Source organism: Somniosus microcephalus, chromosome 19 (genome assembly GCF_052327205.1).
Source record: "Somniosus microcephalus isolate GS21.2 chromosome 19, FLI_Smic_1.0, whole genome shotgun sequence".
NCBI lineage: Eukaryota > Metazoa > Chordata > Chondrichthyes > Squaliformes > Somniosidae > Somniosus > Somniosus microcephalus.
The window spans coordinates 65,998,470-66,016,818 of NC_141005.1; the positions used below are offsets into that span (position 1 = coordinate 65,998,470).

The 18,349-nt window shown below is 52.6% G+C and overlaps 1 protein-coding gene across 2 annotated transcripts in view; it reads right to left on the reverse strand.

Annotated features, from left to right (window-relative positions):
• The window catches only part of LOC147104559 (septin-2), a 177,377-nt gene extending 159,671 nt beyond the window's left edge, over positions 1-17,706 (reverse strand). Inside the window, exon 1 of one of the 2 annotated variants that reach the window (XR_015072360.1) lies at positions 17,520-17,706. The gene's annotated coding sequence lies outside the window, so the exon portion shown is untranslated. The remainder of the gene's footprint in view (positions 1-17,519) is intronic. The other variant, XM_085961955.1, reaches the window with a different exon arrangement.
• Between the last annotated feature and the right edge of the window lie 643 nt (positions 17,707-18,349).

The window sequence follows — 18,349 nt, forward strand, 5'->3', positions numbered from 1 at the left end:
AGAAAAACGGGAATGGAGCAGGCTCTGTGTGGGGGGGGGGGGGGAAGCTGGGAATGGAGCGGGCTCTGTGGGGGGGAAAAAGCCGGGAATCACAGAATCACAGAAACCTCAGTGCAGATAGAGGCCATTTCGGCCCATCGAGCCTACACCGACACATATCCCACCCGATCCCCATAACCCCTACACCAACACATATCCCACCCTATCCCCGTAACCCCACGTATTTAATCCCCCTAACACTAAGGGTCAATTTATCATAGCCAATCAACCTAACCCCGCACATCTTTGGGAGGAAGCCGGAGGAAACCCACGCAAACACGGGGAGAATGTGCAAACTCCACACAGACAGTCGCCCGAGGCCGGATTCGAACCCGGGTCCCTGTTGCTGTGAGGCAACAGTGCTAACCACTATGCCACCGTGCCACAGCGGGCTCTGTGTAAAAAAAAAAAAAAAAAAAGCAGAAACATCATCGATATCAACTTCCAGATTAATGTGCAGTACACTTCTGCGCAGCTTCCGATCGTTGGCAGCAGTCACTCCGGTATTACAAAAGGATTGCAGTACAAGAATAAAGACGTCTTACTGCAATTATATAGGGCCTTGGTGAGACCACACCTGGAGTATTGTGTACAGTCTTGGTCTCCTTCTCCAAGGAAGGATCTACTTGCCTTAAAGGGAGTGCAAGGAAGGTTCACCAGACGGATTCCTGGGCTGGGGGGGGTGGGGGGTGGGCAGGGATTGTCCTATGAGGAGAGATTGAGGAGATGAGGCCTATATTCCTTGGAATTTAGAAGAATGAGAGGTGATCTCATTGAAACATATAAAATTCTTACAGGGCTTGACAGGGTGGATGCTGGGGGGATGTTTCCCCTGGCTGGGGAGTCTAGAACCAGGGGTCACAGTCTCAGAATAACAGGCCAGCCATTTAGAACTGAGATGAGGAGAAATGTCTTCACTCAGAGGGTGGTGAATCTTTGGAATTCTCTACCCCAGAGGGCTGTGGAGGCTCAGTCGTTGAGTATATTCAAGACAGGGATTGATAGATTTTTGGATATTCAGGGATTCAAGGGATATGGGGATAGTGAGGGAAGGTGGAGTTGAGGCAGATGATCAGCCATGATTTTATTGAATGGCGGAGCAGGCCCGAATGGCCTATTCCCACTCCTATTTCTTAATCATAACCTAAGAACACAACCAACTTGCCTTAGTCCTTGTGCACTAGGCTAGAATTTCAAACTTTTCAAGATGGATATCAATTTATCACCAGTTAGTGAAATGAATGTCACAATCAGTTCCATATATCATAACTCTAGTCTAGGTATAAAATTATGCTTCCCAAATGGGTTTCTGTCCCTTTGCCTATCCCCAAATTCAAACTTTATGCCTCACACCAGACAAGTCTGGTATTTGTTAACCACTTGCCTTATCTGCAATATTTCTAAGTGATGGGAATGCAGGACAACAGAAATTCTTGCTCCAGCAAATTCTAGCCACACTCAGCACATTGTCAAATCTACAAATTCAAACTGCCATAATCTGCCTAACACCTCTACATGCAGGGCTCAGTGAACATAGAACATATAGAGATAACAGAAAACAAATTAAATTAAATATTATGCAAGGTTCATAGATTCGTAGAAGCTTGCAGCCATTCGGCCCATCGTGGCTCTTTGAAAGAACAGTCATGTTTAGTCCCACATCCCCGCATTCTGTCCGTAACCCTGCAAGTTCTTCATCCTCCAGTACCCGTCCAACGCCCTTTTAAAATTATGAAATCAGCTTCCACCACCTTTTCAGGTCGAGCGTTCCAGATCCCAACAACAATCAGTGAAAACATTTCTCCTCATCTCCCTCGAGATCTTTTCCCAATGATTTTCAATCGATGGCCTCGAGTTATTGACCCACTCGCCAGAGGGAATATTTTTCCCTATTTACTCTATCAAAATCTTCATCTTGAAAACCTCTATTAGGTCACCTCTTAACCTTCTCTGTTCCAAGGAGAACAGTCGTAACTTTTCCAACCTCTTCGCATAACTAAATTCCCTCATCACTGGTAAACCTCCTCTCTACCCTTTCTAAGGCCTTTACATCTTTCCTGAAGTGTGGTGCCCAGAATTGTCCACAATACTCCAGCTGAGGCCTAACCAGTGATTTATAAAGTTGACCTAATTTAAATATCTGCTTATACACATCTGGATTCACCAAACTCTAATGGCTAGATCACCTAATGATCCACAGGTAAAACTAACAGTATGGTATCAACCATGAAGCCCCAGGTTTGATGCCAGGTCTCTGCTGAGTTAGTTGATCTCAGCCAGGACAGCAGTTGGATGCTAGTACTGGCCGCAGTGCCCCTGGACTAATTTGGGGGAAGATAAGCCAAGGATCCTTCTACCAATCACCATCTAGTGATCCCGTCTGGTAAGTGCACGTTTTGGTGTTAACTTATGACATCCACCATGCTGAAGCAGCATGCTATGACATTCTTTGTCTAGGCTTACCCATGAAGAATGGTCACTGAGGCAAGGTATTGGAGAGAACTGTACCCTAGCAGCAGCCAACATAAGAGATGATAAAATTGGGAGAAAATCCTACGATAGAACTCCAAAATGCTGCTGTTAATCAAAGAAATCCATCCCCAATCAAACAGGGTTTAAAAGACACCATTAACCACTTTACACCAGTTCTGTCCAGCTTATTTCCCCCCCCAAACATTGCTTTGAAAACATCCTGTTTATACAAAAACATGTATGCAACACTTAAGCAAAACGACACCCTGCCCACACAAAAAAACATTTGATTATTGTTCTGCATCGATGATGTATCTTTCATGAAGCAGCCTTACTATCTGGTTCTTTATCTTGATCAGGAAGCAGCCAGTTCCCACACCGTACCTTCCACCTGATAGGAAGGATTCACTGTGCAGAAAATCACAGGCCTAAACCCATGGCCTATCACCAGGGCAGCACTGATATTTGGCACATCAAACCACTCTGAGTGCAGCCTGTTCCCGAGATCTTCTGAATGTGTTTTTAAAAATTTGTTCTGATTTCAAGTTACAGCAAGAAAAAACAGAATAAAAACTGTTAAGCAAATCAAAATCAAAGTCAAGTGTGTTGTGAGGCATTTCGATTTTAGCATTTCCTGTCCAGTGACATACCTACAAAATACTGAAAATATTTCAATCCTTACCCAATATAGCATTGCTGAAAAAACAGTTGTTTTTGTTTTAGAATGCTCCTGTGAAGCGCCTTGGGACGTTTTACTACCTTAAAGGCGCTATATAAATACAAGTTGCTGTTAAAATTTGACTGCATGCTTCTAATAGCCTTCCTGCATCACATGGTCTATGTAAAGTCCGCGCCTCAATAATACATGGACTTCGGGAGAACAATTAAACAGGTATTTTACTGAACAGAGGGTAACTCTTGTTTCCAGAGGGTAACTCTTTTGTTCTGAACAGAGGGTACTCTTTTATTTGGACCCAAAAAAAACCAATTCGACTGTAAATAAACAAAAGTTCAACTAAAGCTTAACAAATCAAATTAAAATTTGGTTATCCGTGTTGATGATGCACTCCAGTCCCCGCGGCGCCCACCGGTCGCGGAAATACTCAAGCGCACCGGCGGACACCGCGTGCTCCATCTCCAGGGCCACCCGGGCGCGAACATGGCCGCGGAAGAGATGCAGGCAATCCGGCTGGACGACCCCCTCGACCGCCCGCTGCCTGGACCAATTGATGGCTCTTTTAGCCAGGCCCAGGAGCAGGCCCACAAGGAGGTCCTCCAACCTGTCCGCTCCCCTCCGCACCGGGTGACCGTAGATCAAGAGCGTGGGACTGAAGTGCAACCAAAAATCGAGGAGCAGCCCCTTCAAGTAGTGAAAGAGGGGCTGCAACCTCTCACAATCCATATAAACGTGAAACACGGACTCCTCCAGGCCGCAAAAAATGCAGGCGGCCTGGGAGTCCGTGAACCTACTTAAAACCTTATTGCACGGGACCGCTCCGTGCAACACCCTCCAGGCCAAGTCCCCGATGGAACAAGGGAGGACTCCCGCATAGAGAGCCCTCCATTGGGGACCTCCGCTACCGCCGGTCGGCAAAACGCCACGCCAAGGCGTGTCCGGACGGTAGACGAAGATGGCAAAGTGGAGAGTGTGCAGGAGCAGCCCGTACAGGAAACCCCTCCGCGCGGAATGAAAAGGCACGGAGGGTATTTCCTCGAGACGGCTCAAGTTGTGAGGCGCCGGTTCCCGAGGGGAGTTTCGGGGCCGGGCGCCGATGAGGAATTCCGTCCGAACGGGGGTAAGCTCGGACGGGATCGCCCCACATGCTTGAGCCGCCTCGATACACCTAGTGGAGTCGGGGCCCAGTGCCGCTTTTACCGATTCGATGGTTTCGACCGCGAGCCGGACGTTGGCCCAGGACAGGCGCCGCGCCAGCTCCTCCGGCGCCATCCAGCCCGCTCCTCCGCCATCGAGCAGGTCCCCGACTCTGGTCACCTTGCCAGCCACAGCCCTACCCTCCGCCAGCCGCCCGAACCCGTGTTCGTGGAGGTGCGGATTCCTGAGCAGCGGCTCCCGAAGGAGAGCCGCCGCTCCTGACGGGGGAGAGCTCCGCCTGGAAGCGACGTAGTTCCAAACCCATAGTAGTTCCTGGTAGAAGACAGGCAGCTCCCGCAGGCCGGCACGCCTGCTGCCCACTTTCGCAAACAGGAGCTGCGTGTCGTAATTGAGGCCATGCAGCTGGCGGAAGAAAAACGTCGCCAGCGCACACCATCTCGGAGGATTCTCGACGTACAGGTATCTCTGCAGCGTCTGAAGACGGAAAGTCGCAGCCTGGGTGCGAAGGCACACCAGCGCCTGACCGCCCTCCCTAAGCGGGAGACACAGAACCGCGGCAGAGACCCAGTGCTTCCTTTTGTCCCAGAAGAAGTCGATGAGCTTCTTCTGAATCTTGGCGACAAACGCAGGGGGAGGGATCAAAGTGACCAACCGGTACCACAACATGGCGGCCACCAGCTGGTTTATGACCAGCGCTCGACCCCTGTAGGACAACACTCGGAGCAGTCCTGTCCAGCGTCCTAGGCGAGCGGTGACTTTGGCCTCCAGCTCTTGCCAGTTCGCCGGCCAAGCGTCCTCGGCAGGGCTAAGGTAGACTCCCAAATAGAGGAGGTGCGTGGTGCTCCAGGCGAAAGGCCTGAACTCCTCCGGCAGGGAGTCCACCCGCCACTGACCCACCAGGAGTCCGGAACATTTCTCCCAGTTGATCTTGGCGGAGGATGCGTCCGAGTAAATCTGCTGGCATTCCCGCATCCTCCGCAAGTCAGCGGGATCCGTGACCGTGAGGAGCACGTCATCGGCGTAAGCCGAGAGGACCACCTCCACGCCCGGCCCTTGCAGAGCCAGTCCCGTCAACCTCTTCCGCAAGAGGCGCAGGAAAGGCTCCACGCAAATGGCATATAACTGGCCGGACATGGGGCATCCCTGACGCACCCCCCTCCCGAAGCGAAGGGGCGCCGTCAAGGACCCGTTAACTTTAATCAGACACTCCGCGGCGGCGTACAGAAGTCGGATCCGGGCGACGAAATGCGTCCCGAACCCGAATGCGCGCAGAGTCCCGAAGAGATACTCGTGATCCACCCTGTCGAACGCCTTCTCCTGATCCAGGGAAAGGAAGGCGACCGACAGACCAGCCCTCTGGGAGTGGTGGACCAGGTCCCGGACCAGATGGATGTTATCGTGGATGGTCCGGCCCGGGACCGTGTAGGACTGGTCGGGGTGGATCATGTGGGCCAGCACGGTGCCAAGGCGAGCAGACATGGCCCTGGCAAAGATTTTATAGTCCGTGCTGAGGAGGGAGACCGGGCGCCAGTTCTTAAGGAGGCGGAGATCGCCCTTCTTAGGCAGCAGGACAATGACCGCCCTGCGCCAAGAGAGGGGCATCTCCCCGGTCGCCAAACTTTCCCCCAGGACCCGCGCGTAGTCGCCCCCCAAGACGTCCCAGAACGCCCTGTGGAACTCCACGGTCAGCCCGTCCAGCCCCGGGGACTTTCCCCTAGAGAGCTGGCGGAGGGCGCCGGTCAGCTCCGCCAGACTTAGCGGAGCGTCCAATTTTTCGGCGCCCTCCGGGCCAACCTTCGGCAGGTCCTCCCACAAAACTCTGCGCGCATCCTCGCTGGATGGATCCGGAGAGAACAGAGCCCCGTAATAGGCGCGGGTCTCCACGCTGATTCCCTCCGGATCCGAGACCAGAGATCCGTCGTCGGCCAGCAGCCCCAAGAGCTGCTTACGGACCCCCCGTCTTTTTTCCAGCGAGTAGAAGAAGGGGGAGCCGCGGTCCAGGTCCCGCAGGAGCTGGATCCGCGACCTCACGTACGCGCCTCGGGACCCGACGAGCTGCAGGTCCTTCAGCGCGCCCTTCTTCTCTTCGTACACCTTCCGCAGGGCCGGGTCCTCGACGACCTGACCGAGACGGGACTCCAGGTCGAGCACCTCCTTCTCCAACCGCCCGACCCGGGCCTCCCGCCTCTTGGTCGACCCCTTCGCGTACTCCTGACAGAAGAGACGGATGTGAGCCTTGCCCACATCCCACCATAGCCTCAAGGAGGGGAAGCCCCCCTGCTTCCTTCTCCAGTCGGCCCAGAATCGACGAAACGAATCCCGGAACCGTGCGTCCTCCAGCAGCAGGTTGTTAAAATGCCAGTACACGGACCCCCCCCGCGCGCGCAGTGGAGCGAGCTCCGCCCACACCAGGTGGTGGTCCGTGCACGGCACCGGCCGCATGGAAGCTGCCGGAACGCAGGAGACGAACGCCCGGGAAATGTAGAGGCGGTCGATTCTGGACCTTCCTCCCCCAGACCTCACACTAGTGAAGGCGCTGGAGTCGGGGTGGAGATTTCGCCAGACGTCCACCAAGTCGAAGGACCCAACCAGGTCCCTCAACTTCTCCATCGCCGCCGGGCTTCGCGGGGGACCCGAACGGTCCCTCGCCTCGAGGGTGCAGTTAAAATCCCCCCCGAGGATGACGCACTCGCCCACGTCGATGGAGCCCAAGAGAGCGGACACTTCTTCGAAGAAGCGCACTTGCTGCGCACTGGTCTGAGGGGCGTACACGTTCACTAGATGGAGCGGCACGCCCCCCAGGCGAACAGTGACATGGAGCAAGCGGCCCGGCACGTGCTCCTTGACCCCCAAGATCTCCGGCTGAAAATGCGGGGCCAGCAAGATAGCCACCCCGCTGGAATTGTTGGAGAGGTGACTCATGCTGACCCCTCCTTGCCACTCCAGGAGCCACGTGGCTTCGTCTCCCGGAACGGTGTGGGTTTCTTGCAGGAAGCACACCGCATACTTCCCGTCCCGAAGGACCGAGAAGTTATTGAATCTGCGGCGCGCCTCCCTGCTGCCGTTGATGTTGAGGCTGGCTATGGTTATCTTCATGTCAGAAGCATAGTGCAACCTCTACCTACACCTAATGGGGCGAGGAAGCGCAGCCGCTGGTCCGCCGCCACTTCCTCAGCAGCCCAGTGAGAAACGTTGTGAGCCGACGCAGCTCGAGCGGGTTCACACCCTCGTCCGCGCCCAAGATCTTAACGGCGGCGCGGACGGAATCGATGAGCAGCGCCAGCTCCGACCACCTGTCGAGGGCCAGCCGGACCTTATTGCGCTGACCCAGGCACGTGGCCATAAAATCCCGGAGTTCCCTTACGGAAATGAGGGGAGACTTGGCAAGGGGCACGAGGTCATCCATCGCCATGTCGGCGCTGGAGTCCGAATCGTCCTCCGTGCCCATCACCGAGTCCCCATCCTCCTCCAGGGGGTCGTCACCAGCGGCCAACCCGTCCGCCGCGCAGTGCGAAGCGAACGACTCGGCCGCGCCAGCCAGCCCCGCCTCCGCCCGGATCCCACCCCCAGGATCGGCGGCAGAGGATTTCTCCCTGGGCTCCTCTAGGGGTGCCGGGCCAGAAGACGGCGGCGGTTCAGAGCTCCCCTCCGCCTCAGACGCCGGAACGACCGGAGAAACCGGGGAGAGAACAATTTCCAGCTCCTCCAGTACGTCCGGCACCAGAGACGCAGCCAGGGGGCCATCCTCCTCCCCGCCACCAACCTCCGACCCAGCGGACGGGGGGTTTTGAATTAAAAGCTCTACCAGGACGAGCATCCCCTGGGAGACGTCCGGGTCGCATTGGGCGAGCTCATTATCCTCGAGCTCGCCCGACCCAACCCCCAGGCTGCCCGACCCGGCGAGGGGTAACGACACCGATAAAAGGTCAACTTCAATTAATGCCGCGGGTTGTTCCGCAACCCCCCCCACGGGCAGGGTCTCATCCCCATCCCCGGGAGGCACGTGCTGGACAGACACATCTGCCTCAGCCTCCCGAGGGACAGGCGACCCCTGCCGATCGCTGGTGATGACGACAGCGCTGGGGGGGCGGGGGGGCGCAGTACCCGCGGCGGGCGACGACTCCCCCTGCTCGGAGGGACCTTCCTCCTCCCGGTCCTCCTCCTCATCCAGGGGGTCGCGCCTTCTTTTTAGCACGGAGGGAGCGAGGGAGACCTCCATGTCTGCAAAGGCCTCCTCCTCGACTCCCTCCGGCGGAGCAGGTTTGTCGGGTTCCTCGGGCCCGAGCCCGGCCGCAGGTATTGGCATTACCGCTGCGGCGGTTGCGGCCACAGGCTCGGGCACGGGGCCCCTCCCGCTCACATCTGCCCTGATCAACTCCGCGAGGAGCGCGGGTGTAAGGGGCTCAAGGGGCAAGGGCTCACCATCCACGGGGGGACCTGCCCTAAGGTGCTTCTTTTTTCCCCGCGCCTTCTTTCCGGCCGGACACGCTCCCTCCCCCCCGCCGGAGGCCTTGGTGGCATCGGCCCCCGACGTCAACCGCGCATCAGACGTACTTGACGCGTGGGCAGATCCGGGGGGAAGGGCGGCGGCGGCGGCGCCAGCCTCGGCCGCACGAGATGATCCGGCGGCCTTGGAGGCAGGGCAGTTCCTCCTGATGTGCCCCACCTCCCTGCAGGCATGGCACCTCACACCGTCCGACGTCCAAAAGGCGCGGTAGGCGGTCCCCTCGTGGAGGACGACGAACGCCCCTTCAGTGTCCTCCTCCCGCGCCAGCTGGATAAACAGCTGGCGCCGGAAGGAGAAGACGTGGCGAAGGCTGGCCTCCCGGAAGCCGAGCGGGATGGGCGTGATCCCCGACCTCACCTCCCCAAGTTGTCGCAAATGGGGAAGGAGGAGCTCACCAGGAACATAGGGCGGGACGTTGGAAATAATGATCCTCTGCGCGGTGGCCTCGAGAGGATCCACCGGCAGGAAGGTCCCGCCCACGGTGAGCCCCTTGGCGACAGCCAGGGACACCGCCCGCTCCGACCCCAGGAAGAACACAGCCTTCCCATACATTTTCGAGGCCGCGACGATGGCTGAGGGGCCGACAACCCCAGCCATGGCCTTGACGCAGGCCTCGATGGTCATAGTGGGGTGAGTGTAGCTCTTCACCCCAAGCTTTTTTGTTATTAATCGAAAAGGTGACGGGGCAGCAGGAACAGCGGGAGCAGCTGTGGCCGTGGCTACCACTCTCGCATAGGTCCCGGCTGGCCCCGCCACCGGTGAAGACGCAGTCGCCATTCTGGGGTGCTTTTTTTAAGGGCTACACTCACCCCAAGTCACAGGCCTGAAGGTGTTAATGGCCTCGGTGTATATATATATTTTTTGTCCTCTATTGAGCAGAGGGAGCTGATTAAAATGAGGACACACCTCTCTCCTTATTGATTTAAATTGGGAGAGTGGCCTCTCCCCTCTGCTCAATTGGCAATTAATAAAATAGATGAAACTAAGGTGCCTTAGAAAGACAGGCAGAGAGAGACAAAGAGAGAGAGAGAGGTGGGGGGGTGGGAAGGAGGGAGGCCGCAAAGCGCAGTGTTGCCACTCAGGATGGTGGGTGGGTGTAGGCAGGGTTGCACTCTCCGATGGAAAAAGTCTTTGGTGATGGTGGTCTTCTGGCAGGGGGAGAAGACGTCTTCACCTGGAAAAGCTGGAGAAGCCCAGGCTTAGTCCTGCAACAGGTCTTAACGATGTAATTAAATTAAATTAAAGACTTCACCTTGGGCAGCTCCAAGCTCTCCCAGGGCAGGCAATAGAAGGGATGCTAATTAGTGGTGTGTGTGGCCTAGCTTTTAACAAGAGCACACACACACACACACTACACCCCTTGATGATCCGGCCTTGCTTCTTCTTTTCTCCCCCCACCTAAAATACAAAGTCTTGGGAGAGTGCCCCAAATAACACCCACCTGTAGATGTTCCGGATGAAGTTTTCTTCCCTCCTTTCAAGCAGTTGGTTTCTCTCCCCTCTCTCCCTCTCCTGAAGTGGAGGCCAAATTGGGGAGGCAGTGATAGAAAGGCCTCTCCCCTGGTTGATGTTGATGTAGGCCTCCTTTCTCCTTCTCCTCCTCTGTCCTCTCTCTCCAGGCACCTCAGTTGATGTAATGATGGTGGAGTTGGTGGTGGTGGTCCAACGTTCTCCTCCTCTTCCTGGTCAGGGGACCACCACTTTAATCCACTCTCCAAAGTCTGGCTGCTCCCTCTGCTCGTGCTTGCAGCTGAACAGAGGGTAACGTCAGACTGAAGTACAGAAGCCTGCTAGGGCCTTTTTATACAGGGGTGGTCACTGCCGGTACTGCAGTATAAAATCAGTTCTTCTCTTAAAGGTACATACACAACAGTCTAGTTTTCTGAAAGGTCATTTGTAGCCAAGTTTTCCCTGCTACTGCCACACCTATCCAGATTTCCAGGATAAATACACCCTTTTCTCCACACTTCCTTATCTCTGGGCATATGAACAATTTACATTCACACAGTACTTTTCACTTCACAAAGCATCCCAAGACACTTTACATGATGTAGTGAACACCAAGCAAGCACGATAGAAGCTAGAGGAGGTGGCTAGAAGGATATTCAAAGAGTTTGAGTTTTCAGCAGGCTTTCGGAGGATGATGGAGAAGTAACGTGGTTAAGAGGTTTGAGGAGAAAGTTCCAGCATGCAGGGGTGAATTAGCTGAAGGTTCCACCATTGCTTGGGATGGGAAATGCACAATTGACCAGAGTTGAAAGAGGGCATGGCTGGAGCCGGAACTGATGATTGGAGAAATAGGATATAGAGTGAATCTATAAAAGATATTTAAAGACAACCATGAAGATTCTGAAATCAATATGCTGGGGGGAATAGGGAACCAGTGGAGGTCCACAAGGACATGGGTAATGTGTGTGTTGGTCAGGGTACTAACTGCATAATTCAAAATGGGTTCAAGTTTGTTGTGTATGTACCTTTAAGAGAAGAACTGATTCTATACTGCAGTACCGGCAGTGACCACCCCTGTATATAAAGCCATAGCAGGCTTCTGTACGTCAGTCTTAAGTTACCCTCTGTTTAGTAAATACCTGTTTTATTGTTCTCCTGCAGTCCGTGTATTATTAAGGCGCGGACACTACAGTGGCGACGAGCAGGTTCGAACTCACCTGCAGTACTGCATCACCTCACGGGGATCTATCCCTGAGAAGAAGCTTTTGGAGGTCAAAGTCAGAACAACAGGCGTCAACCGCAGGCAACCGCCCAAGGATCCATTGGAGTTCGGAGAATTGCAGGAGAGGCTGTGGAGAGCTGGGCTTGGCTCCCCAGTCAAGGTGTTCCAGCAAATCGTGCTGGTAGCAGGTAGTGCGCTGACCCTTCCGGACTGCGGCGGGCTAGAGCTCGATCGAGCAGCTCTGCAAAGGGGCCGCGCAGCGTCGTCGGGAGGAAAAGAGAGAGAGAGGGTGGAGCGCACAGGGCGCGGTCTGTGCTCAAGAACCGGGCAGCATAGCGAAAATAAAACAAGGGGAAGGAAAAGTGAGACGCGCCGAAGCCACGGGTCGCCGCCATTACCCTGCAGAACGCTAGGAGCAGCGTGGCAGCAAGGGGAAGAAGGAAAAGCGCGGGAGGCGCCATTTTATTCCATTGGGGGAAGAAGGAAAGCGCAGGAGGTGCCATTTTAATCAATTGGTGAAGAAGAAAAAGCGCGGGAGGCGCCATTTTAAATCACCCAAGATGCCGAAAAGTGGCAGTATCACTGCTTTCGACAACGAGGTAGAAGACTGGACCACATATGTGAAAAGAATTGAAGTGTACTGCAAGGCAAATGAGGTGGCCGATGGAAAGAAGGCGTCGGTATTATTAAATTTGATGGGCGCAAGAACGTACGGCCTATTGCGGAATTTAATTACCCCAGCTAAACCAATGGAGAAACGTTTTGAAGAGATTGTTAATACCTTACAGGAACACCTAAACCCTACACCGCTGCTGATAGCAGAAAGATTCAAGTTCCATAAAAGAAACCAGCACAAAGATGAGAGCAATGCTGACTATCTTACGGAACTACGCAAGTTATTGAAGCACTGCCAGTTCGGAGCAGGACTGGCAGACACCTTACGGGATAAGTTTGTCTGCGGGCTCCAGAGTGAAGGAACCCAGAAACGACTACTTTCGGAAAAGGACCTGACGCTAGAACAGGCTTTCAGCGTGGCAGTATCCTACGAAGCAGCAGCACGGGGAGCTGCGGAAATACAACAGAAACCACAAGAATACAGCGCTAACGAAATGGCGTATGGAGCAGAAAAGTGCTATCGCTGCGGCAGAACAACCCATGATCAGAAGGACTGCTGGTTTAAGGACAAAGTATGCAGGCAATGTGGGAAAATGGGACACATAGCAAGAGTCTGCAGGTCAGGAAAGAAAACCAACACTACAAGAACTGCTAAGGAAAAGTACAAGAAAGTAAAGAAATTGACAGACAGTAATTCGGAAGATCAGGAGAGTGATAAGGACTCCGGGAGCAGGAGACTAAGTTGTCTAAAGTTACACAACGTGATCGCAAAGGAGGATCACCAAACCATTTGGGTCACCCTCATGATAGCAGGGTCCCCAGTAAAGATGGAATTGGACACAGGATCAGCCCTAACTGTCATGAATCGACGAGACTATGAGCGGCTATTCCCACACATACCCTTGAAGGACACGTCCATTGTATTGAAGACATACACGGGGCAAAATGTCTACCCCAGAGGAAAAATAAGGGAGCCAGTTGAATACAACGGCAAGGAAACACAGAAACTGTATCTATATATACTACCAGATGGAGGACCACCATTATTGGGACGTGAATGGATCCGAAAAATACAATTGGATTGGCATTCCATTCAGGCGCTAACTGTGACTGATAAAAAGGATGACGACGTCACACCTGGACGACTGTCAAAAATTCTAACTGACGCGAAAGAGGTGTTCCAACAAGGACTTGGGACTCTAAAAGGAGTAACAGCAACGATAAAAATCGAAGATAACGCAAACCCAAAATTTTTTAAGGCCAGACCAGTACCTTACGTGATCCGCCCAGCCATTGAAGCAGAGCTGGAGAGTCTGGAGCATTCGGGCGTGCTGTCCAAGGTGGACTGGAGCGAGTGGGCCACACTCATCGTTCCTGTAATGAAGAAATCATTGAGCAGCACGCCTGGGGAACCGAAGAAGGTTCGCATCTGTGGGGACTTCAAGGTAACTGTGAACCCAGTTCTGCACACAGTACAATATCCACTTCCACGGATAGAAGATATTTTCGCCTCACTATCTGGAGGGAAATGCTTTACAAAGATTGATCTGGCCCAAGCGTATCTACAAATGGAGGTGGAAGAAGCATCTAGGAAATACCTCACGATAAACACTCACAAAGGCCTTTACCAGTACAATCGACTGGTATTCGGGGTAGCATCAGCCCCGGCTATTTGGCAGAGGGCGATGGAACAAGTCCTGCAAGGGATCCCGGGGACCCAGTGTTATTTGGATGACATCCTGGTTATGGGCAAAAATGACAGTGAACACCTTGCCAACCTGGAGCAGGTGCTCACGAGATTACAGGAATATGGGCTACGAGCCAACCGCCCCAAATGCGAGCTCTTCAGGAGACAAATCTCGTATTGTGGCCACATGATTGATGAGGAAGGGTTGCATAAGTCGCCGGACAAGATTGAGGCTGTAGTCAAGGCTCCAGCACCGGAAATTGTGTCGCAACTGAGGTCGTTCCTCGGGTTGGTGAACTACTACCATAAGTTCTTGCCGAATTTATCTACAATTCTGCACCCACTGAACACCCTGCTGCAAACTGGAGTAACATGGAAATGGAGTGATGAGTGTAAGCATGCCTTTCAGAAATGTAAATGCCTAATCACTTCAAAAGAAGTATTGGCCCACTACAATCCAACACTACCGATTCGGTTAGCATGTGATGTGTCTCCCTATGGCATCGGAGCGGTGCTGTCACACAAATTCCTTGACGGTTCAGAGAGGCCAATAGCCTTTGCGTCGTGCTCGTTAACCTCAGCCGAGCGTAACTACGCCCAGATTGACAGGGAGGCCCTCAGCCTGGTGTGGGGGGTGAAGAAGTTCAATCACCATCTGCACGGGCAGAAATTCACCCTACTGACTGATCATCAGCCCCTGGTCTCCATTTTTAACCCAAAGGGCGGCGTTCCGGTGATGACGGTGCAACGGCTGCAAAGATGGTCACTTTTTCTAGGGGCACATCAGTACGACATAGAGTACAAGGGCACGAAACAGCATGGAAACGCTGATGGGCTGTCACGCCTACCGTTGCCTACGGTAGAGGAAGCACCTGCAGTGGACCCTGTTGAGATATTCCATGCGACCATAGTCGAATGTCTACCTGTTACAAACTCAAGTATAGAGAAGGAAACCCGAAATGACCAGACGCGCTCTCGGGTCTATGATTTGACGGTGAAGGGATGGCCAGCACATGGCGACTCACTGTTGCCAGCATTCTCACCAAGGAGAGAACAGCTGTCAGTGTGCCGGGGGACCTTGATGTGTGGATCCCGAGTGGTAATTCCACCCAAGTTGAGAGATAGTGCTCAATGAGCTTCACGAGGGTCACTGGGAGGGGTAAAAATGAAGAGCCCAGCCAGGGCATTTGTGTGGTGGCCGGGAATCGATAAAGAAATCGAGGATATGACCAAGAGATGCACAGGATGCCAGAAGGTCCAAAACGCTCCACCACCGGCCCCGCTACATCCACGGGAGTGGCCCTCATCTCCATGGCAACGGGTACACATTGAGTCCATAAATGGACCAGCAAAATCAATGTTCCTAATCGCTGTGGACGCCCATTCGAAATGGCCAGAGGTCATCAAAATGTCCTCCACCACCACGGAGAAAACTATTGCAGTCCTACGGACCATCTTCGCCAGGAATGGCTTGCCAGAACAGATTTGCTCCGACAATGGGCCACAGTTTGTGTCAGAGGATTTCCGGAGGTTTCTGAGGAATAATGGGGTGAAGCATTACACATCTGCCCCATATTGTTAAGTCTGTGTGTTATATTGAGAATTACTACACAGACCACAAGAGTAAACTTTAACAGGTCTTTACTAGTTGAAGGTCAGGGCGGAACTGCCCAATAAATCATTACACAGCACTTATATACCGGTGTGGTCACCACCGGTATTACAGTATACAGCAGCCAAGATGAAGTAGTGCAACCCTTAAAATAGTTCTCTTAAAGGTGGAACGGTTACATACACTACACATATCATCCAGCCACAAATGGATTGGCTGAGAGGTTTGTTCAGGCCTTTAAAAAGGCAATAAAGGCAATGCATAATGACGACATACCACTACAACACAAGGTGGATAATTTCTTGTTTGCTTACCGGAATGCGACACATGCAGTCACCAACCAAGCTCCAGCCATAATGTTCTTCAACTGAAGGCTAAGATGTCGCCTGGATTTGCTCAAACCAAACATAAGACGAGATGTTGAGGATAAGCAATTCCAGCACATAAAATGAGAAGCCAACCAGGAGCTTCAAGATAGGGCAACCAGTCTTGGCCTGCGACTACCGAACAGAAAAATGGCAGCCAGGAACGATATGCACACAGCAGGGACCACTAATGTACACAGTGGACGTTGGAGAGAGCATCGTGAGACGCCATGCTGACCAGATTCTAGAGTCACAGGAACAAGCCAAACCCATACCACGAGCAGGTGCGCCTGGTAATCAACCCGAAGTACAGATTGCGTCTACCTCAGAAGCAGTGGTATTGGAAGCTGACGAATCAACCAATGACAATGAACCAGAATCAACTCCGCCGCAAGAACAGGATACTCGAGAAAGGCGCTATCCAGTCAGGATCAGGAAGCCTCCTCAAAGACTGAACTTATAAGTGATTATTTCAGTTGATGTATATAGTACAGAGAAAATTGTAATTGTAATTAGTTATTTAGTTGTTAAATGAATGTTATGTACTGTTTATCTAAAAAGGGGAATTGTTGTGTATGTACCTTTAAGAGAAGAACTGATTCTATACTGCAGTACCGGCAGTGACCACCCCTGTATATAAAGCCATAGCAGGCTTCTGTACGTCAGTCTTAAGTTACCCTCTGTTTAGTAAATACCTGTTTTATTGTTCTCCTGCAGTCCGTGTATTATTAAGGCGCGAACACTACAAAGTTTATGTAGGGTTTAGCTGGGAAGGCCACCATGGAAGGTGGCCAGTGGAGAAACTGTTCCTTTAAGTGACAAAGGTGTGGACAAGAGTCACTCATGAGTAAGATAGGGGGCTGATGGTCTGGAGGTGGAAGTAAGCAATCTTTCTACCTACAAAACAGAGAAGACACTTCAAAAGCACTGCACTGGTTATGAAATGCTTTGCGACATCCAGAGGATGTAAAGAGTGCTGCATAAATGTAACTTGCTTCTTTCTGATGGACTGGAAGAGTGGTATGAAGCTCACTGCATGTTTAAGCAGGACACTTTGATTGTGAAGAGTTGGTTTCAGTCTGACCAAACAGCAGGGATAGCATTAGAATCGACACCAAAGGTGCACAGTGCTGGGAATCAAATAGGATTACTTATACCTTGCTATTGTTGAGCTATACATTGAACTCCAGGACTTGAATATCCAACAGGCAATCAAACAGCACGGTGACAGTTGTAGTGACCTAGCTGTCCTCGGCCTCACGTTATGCAGATAATGCCATGAAGGGACACTACAAAGATGACCACACAGGCATGGGAGAAGCTGATAGAAGGGGTGCATTGACCGCTTTGGGACAGATAGGACTGGAACCAGGACAAAGCAGTGCTGTGGAGGTGGACCACATGGGTAGGTGATGAAGGATGGAGTTAATAGGAATTTCCTTTTTTCCACACTCTCCTGTCAAATTTCTCTTTTCTCGCTTTTCCATTGCTCACTTTAAGCCCTTCTTTCTCTCACACATTCTTTCTTCTCTTTCTCTCTCACTCACTCACTCACTTTCTCTCTCACCCACCCATCCCTCGCTCGCTGCTCCAATCCCTCCCACATTCCTCTCTCAGGCGGGTATTTTTTTTTACCCTGGAGCTCCCTTCGGCTGCCCGTGTCACAGCTGCACCGTAACCCCGCTCCCAAGCGCCGCTGCTGCTCCACAGTACTTACCCAACAGCTGGGCCTGTGTCTCCGGCTCTCTCGCTCTGGCTAACCCGCTCACTCAGGCCGCCACACCAATCAATCAGCACCGCTCGCCTGATCGTCCCGGAGACACACTGCCAGCGTCCCGTCAGCCACCGCGCGCACAGCTCCTCCGAATTCCCGGCAGGCCCCACGGCAGGATTCATCCAGTGTCCCGGCAGGCCCTGCGGCAGGAGCTGGCGGTTTTGTATTCTCATTGCAAGGTTTACAGGCTCTGTTTATTCGGGATTGGTTACATTTTTAGTTCTGTATTTGAGGTGAATCACTGGTTGTTTTCTTAAGTCAGAGAACGCTTTCAACTACAGCAGTGAGACTTGTGTCAGCTGTGGCTCCCTGGGTAGCACATTTGCCTCTGAGTCAGAAGGTTGTGGGTTCAGTCCCACTCCAGAGACTTGTGCACATAAAGCTAGGCTGACACTCCAATGCAGTGCGGAGGGAGTGCTGCACTGTCAGAGGTGCCGTCTTTCAGATGAGATGTTAAACCGAGGCCCGTCTGCTCTCTCAGGTGGACGTAAAACATCCGAAGAAGAGCAGGGGAGTTATCCCTGGTGTCCTGGCCAATATTTATCCCTCAAATAACATAACAAAAACAGATTATCTGGTCATTATCACATTGCTGTGCGCAAATTGGCTGCCGCATTTCCCACATTACAACAGTGACTCCACTTCAAACATTGGCTGTAAAGCACTTTGAGATGTCCGGTGGCCATGAAAGGCTATATAAATACAAGTCTTTTTTATAGCCCTGTCCTGCTCAAAGGACCAGCATTAGAGATGGGTGCCTGCTCAACAACAAC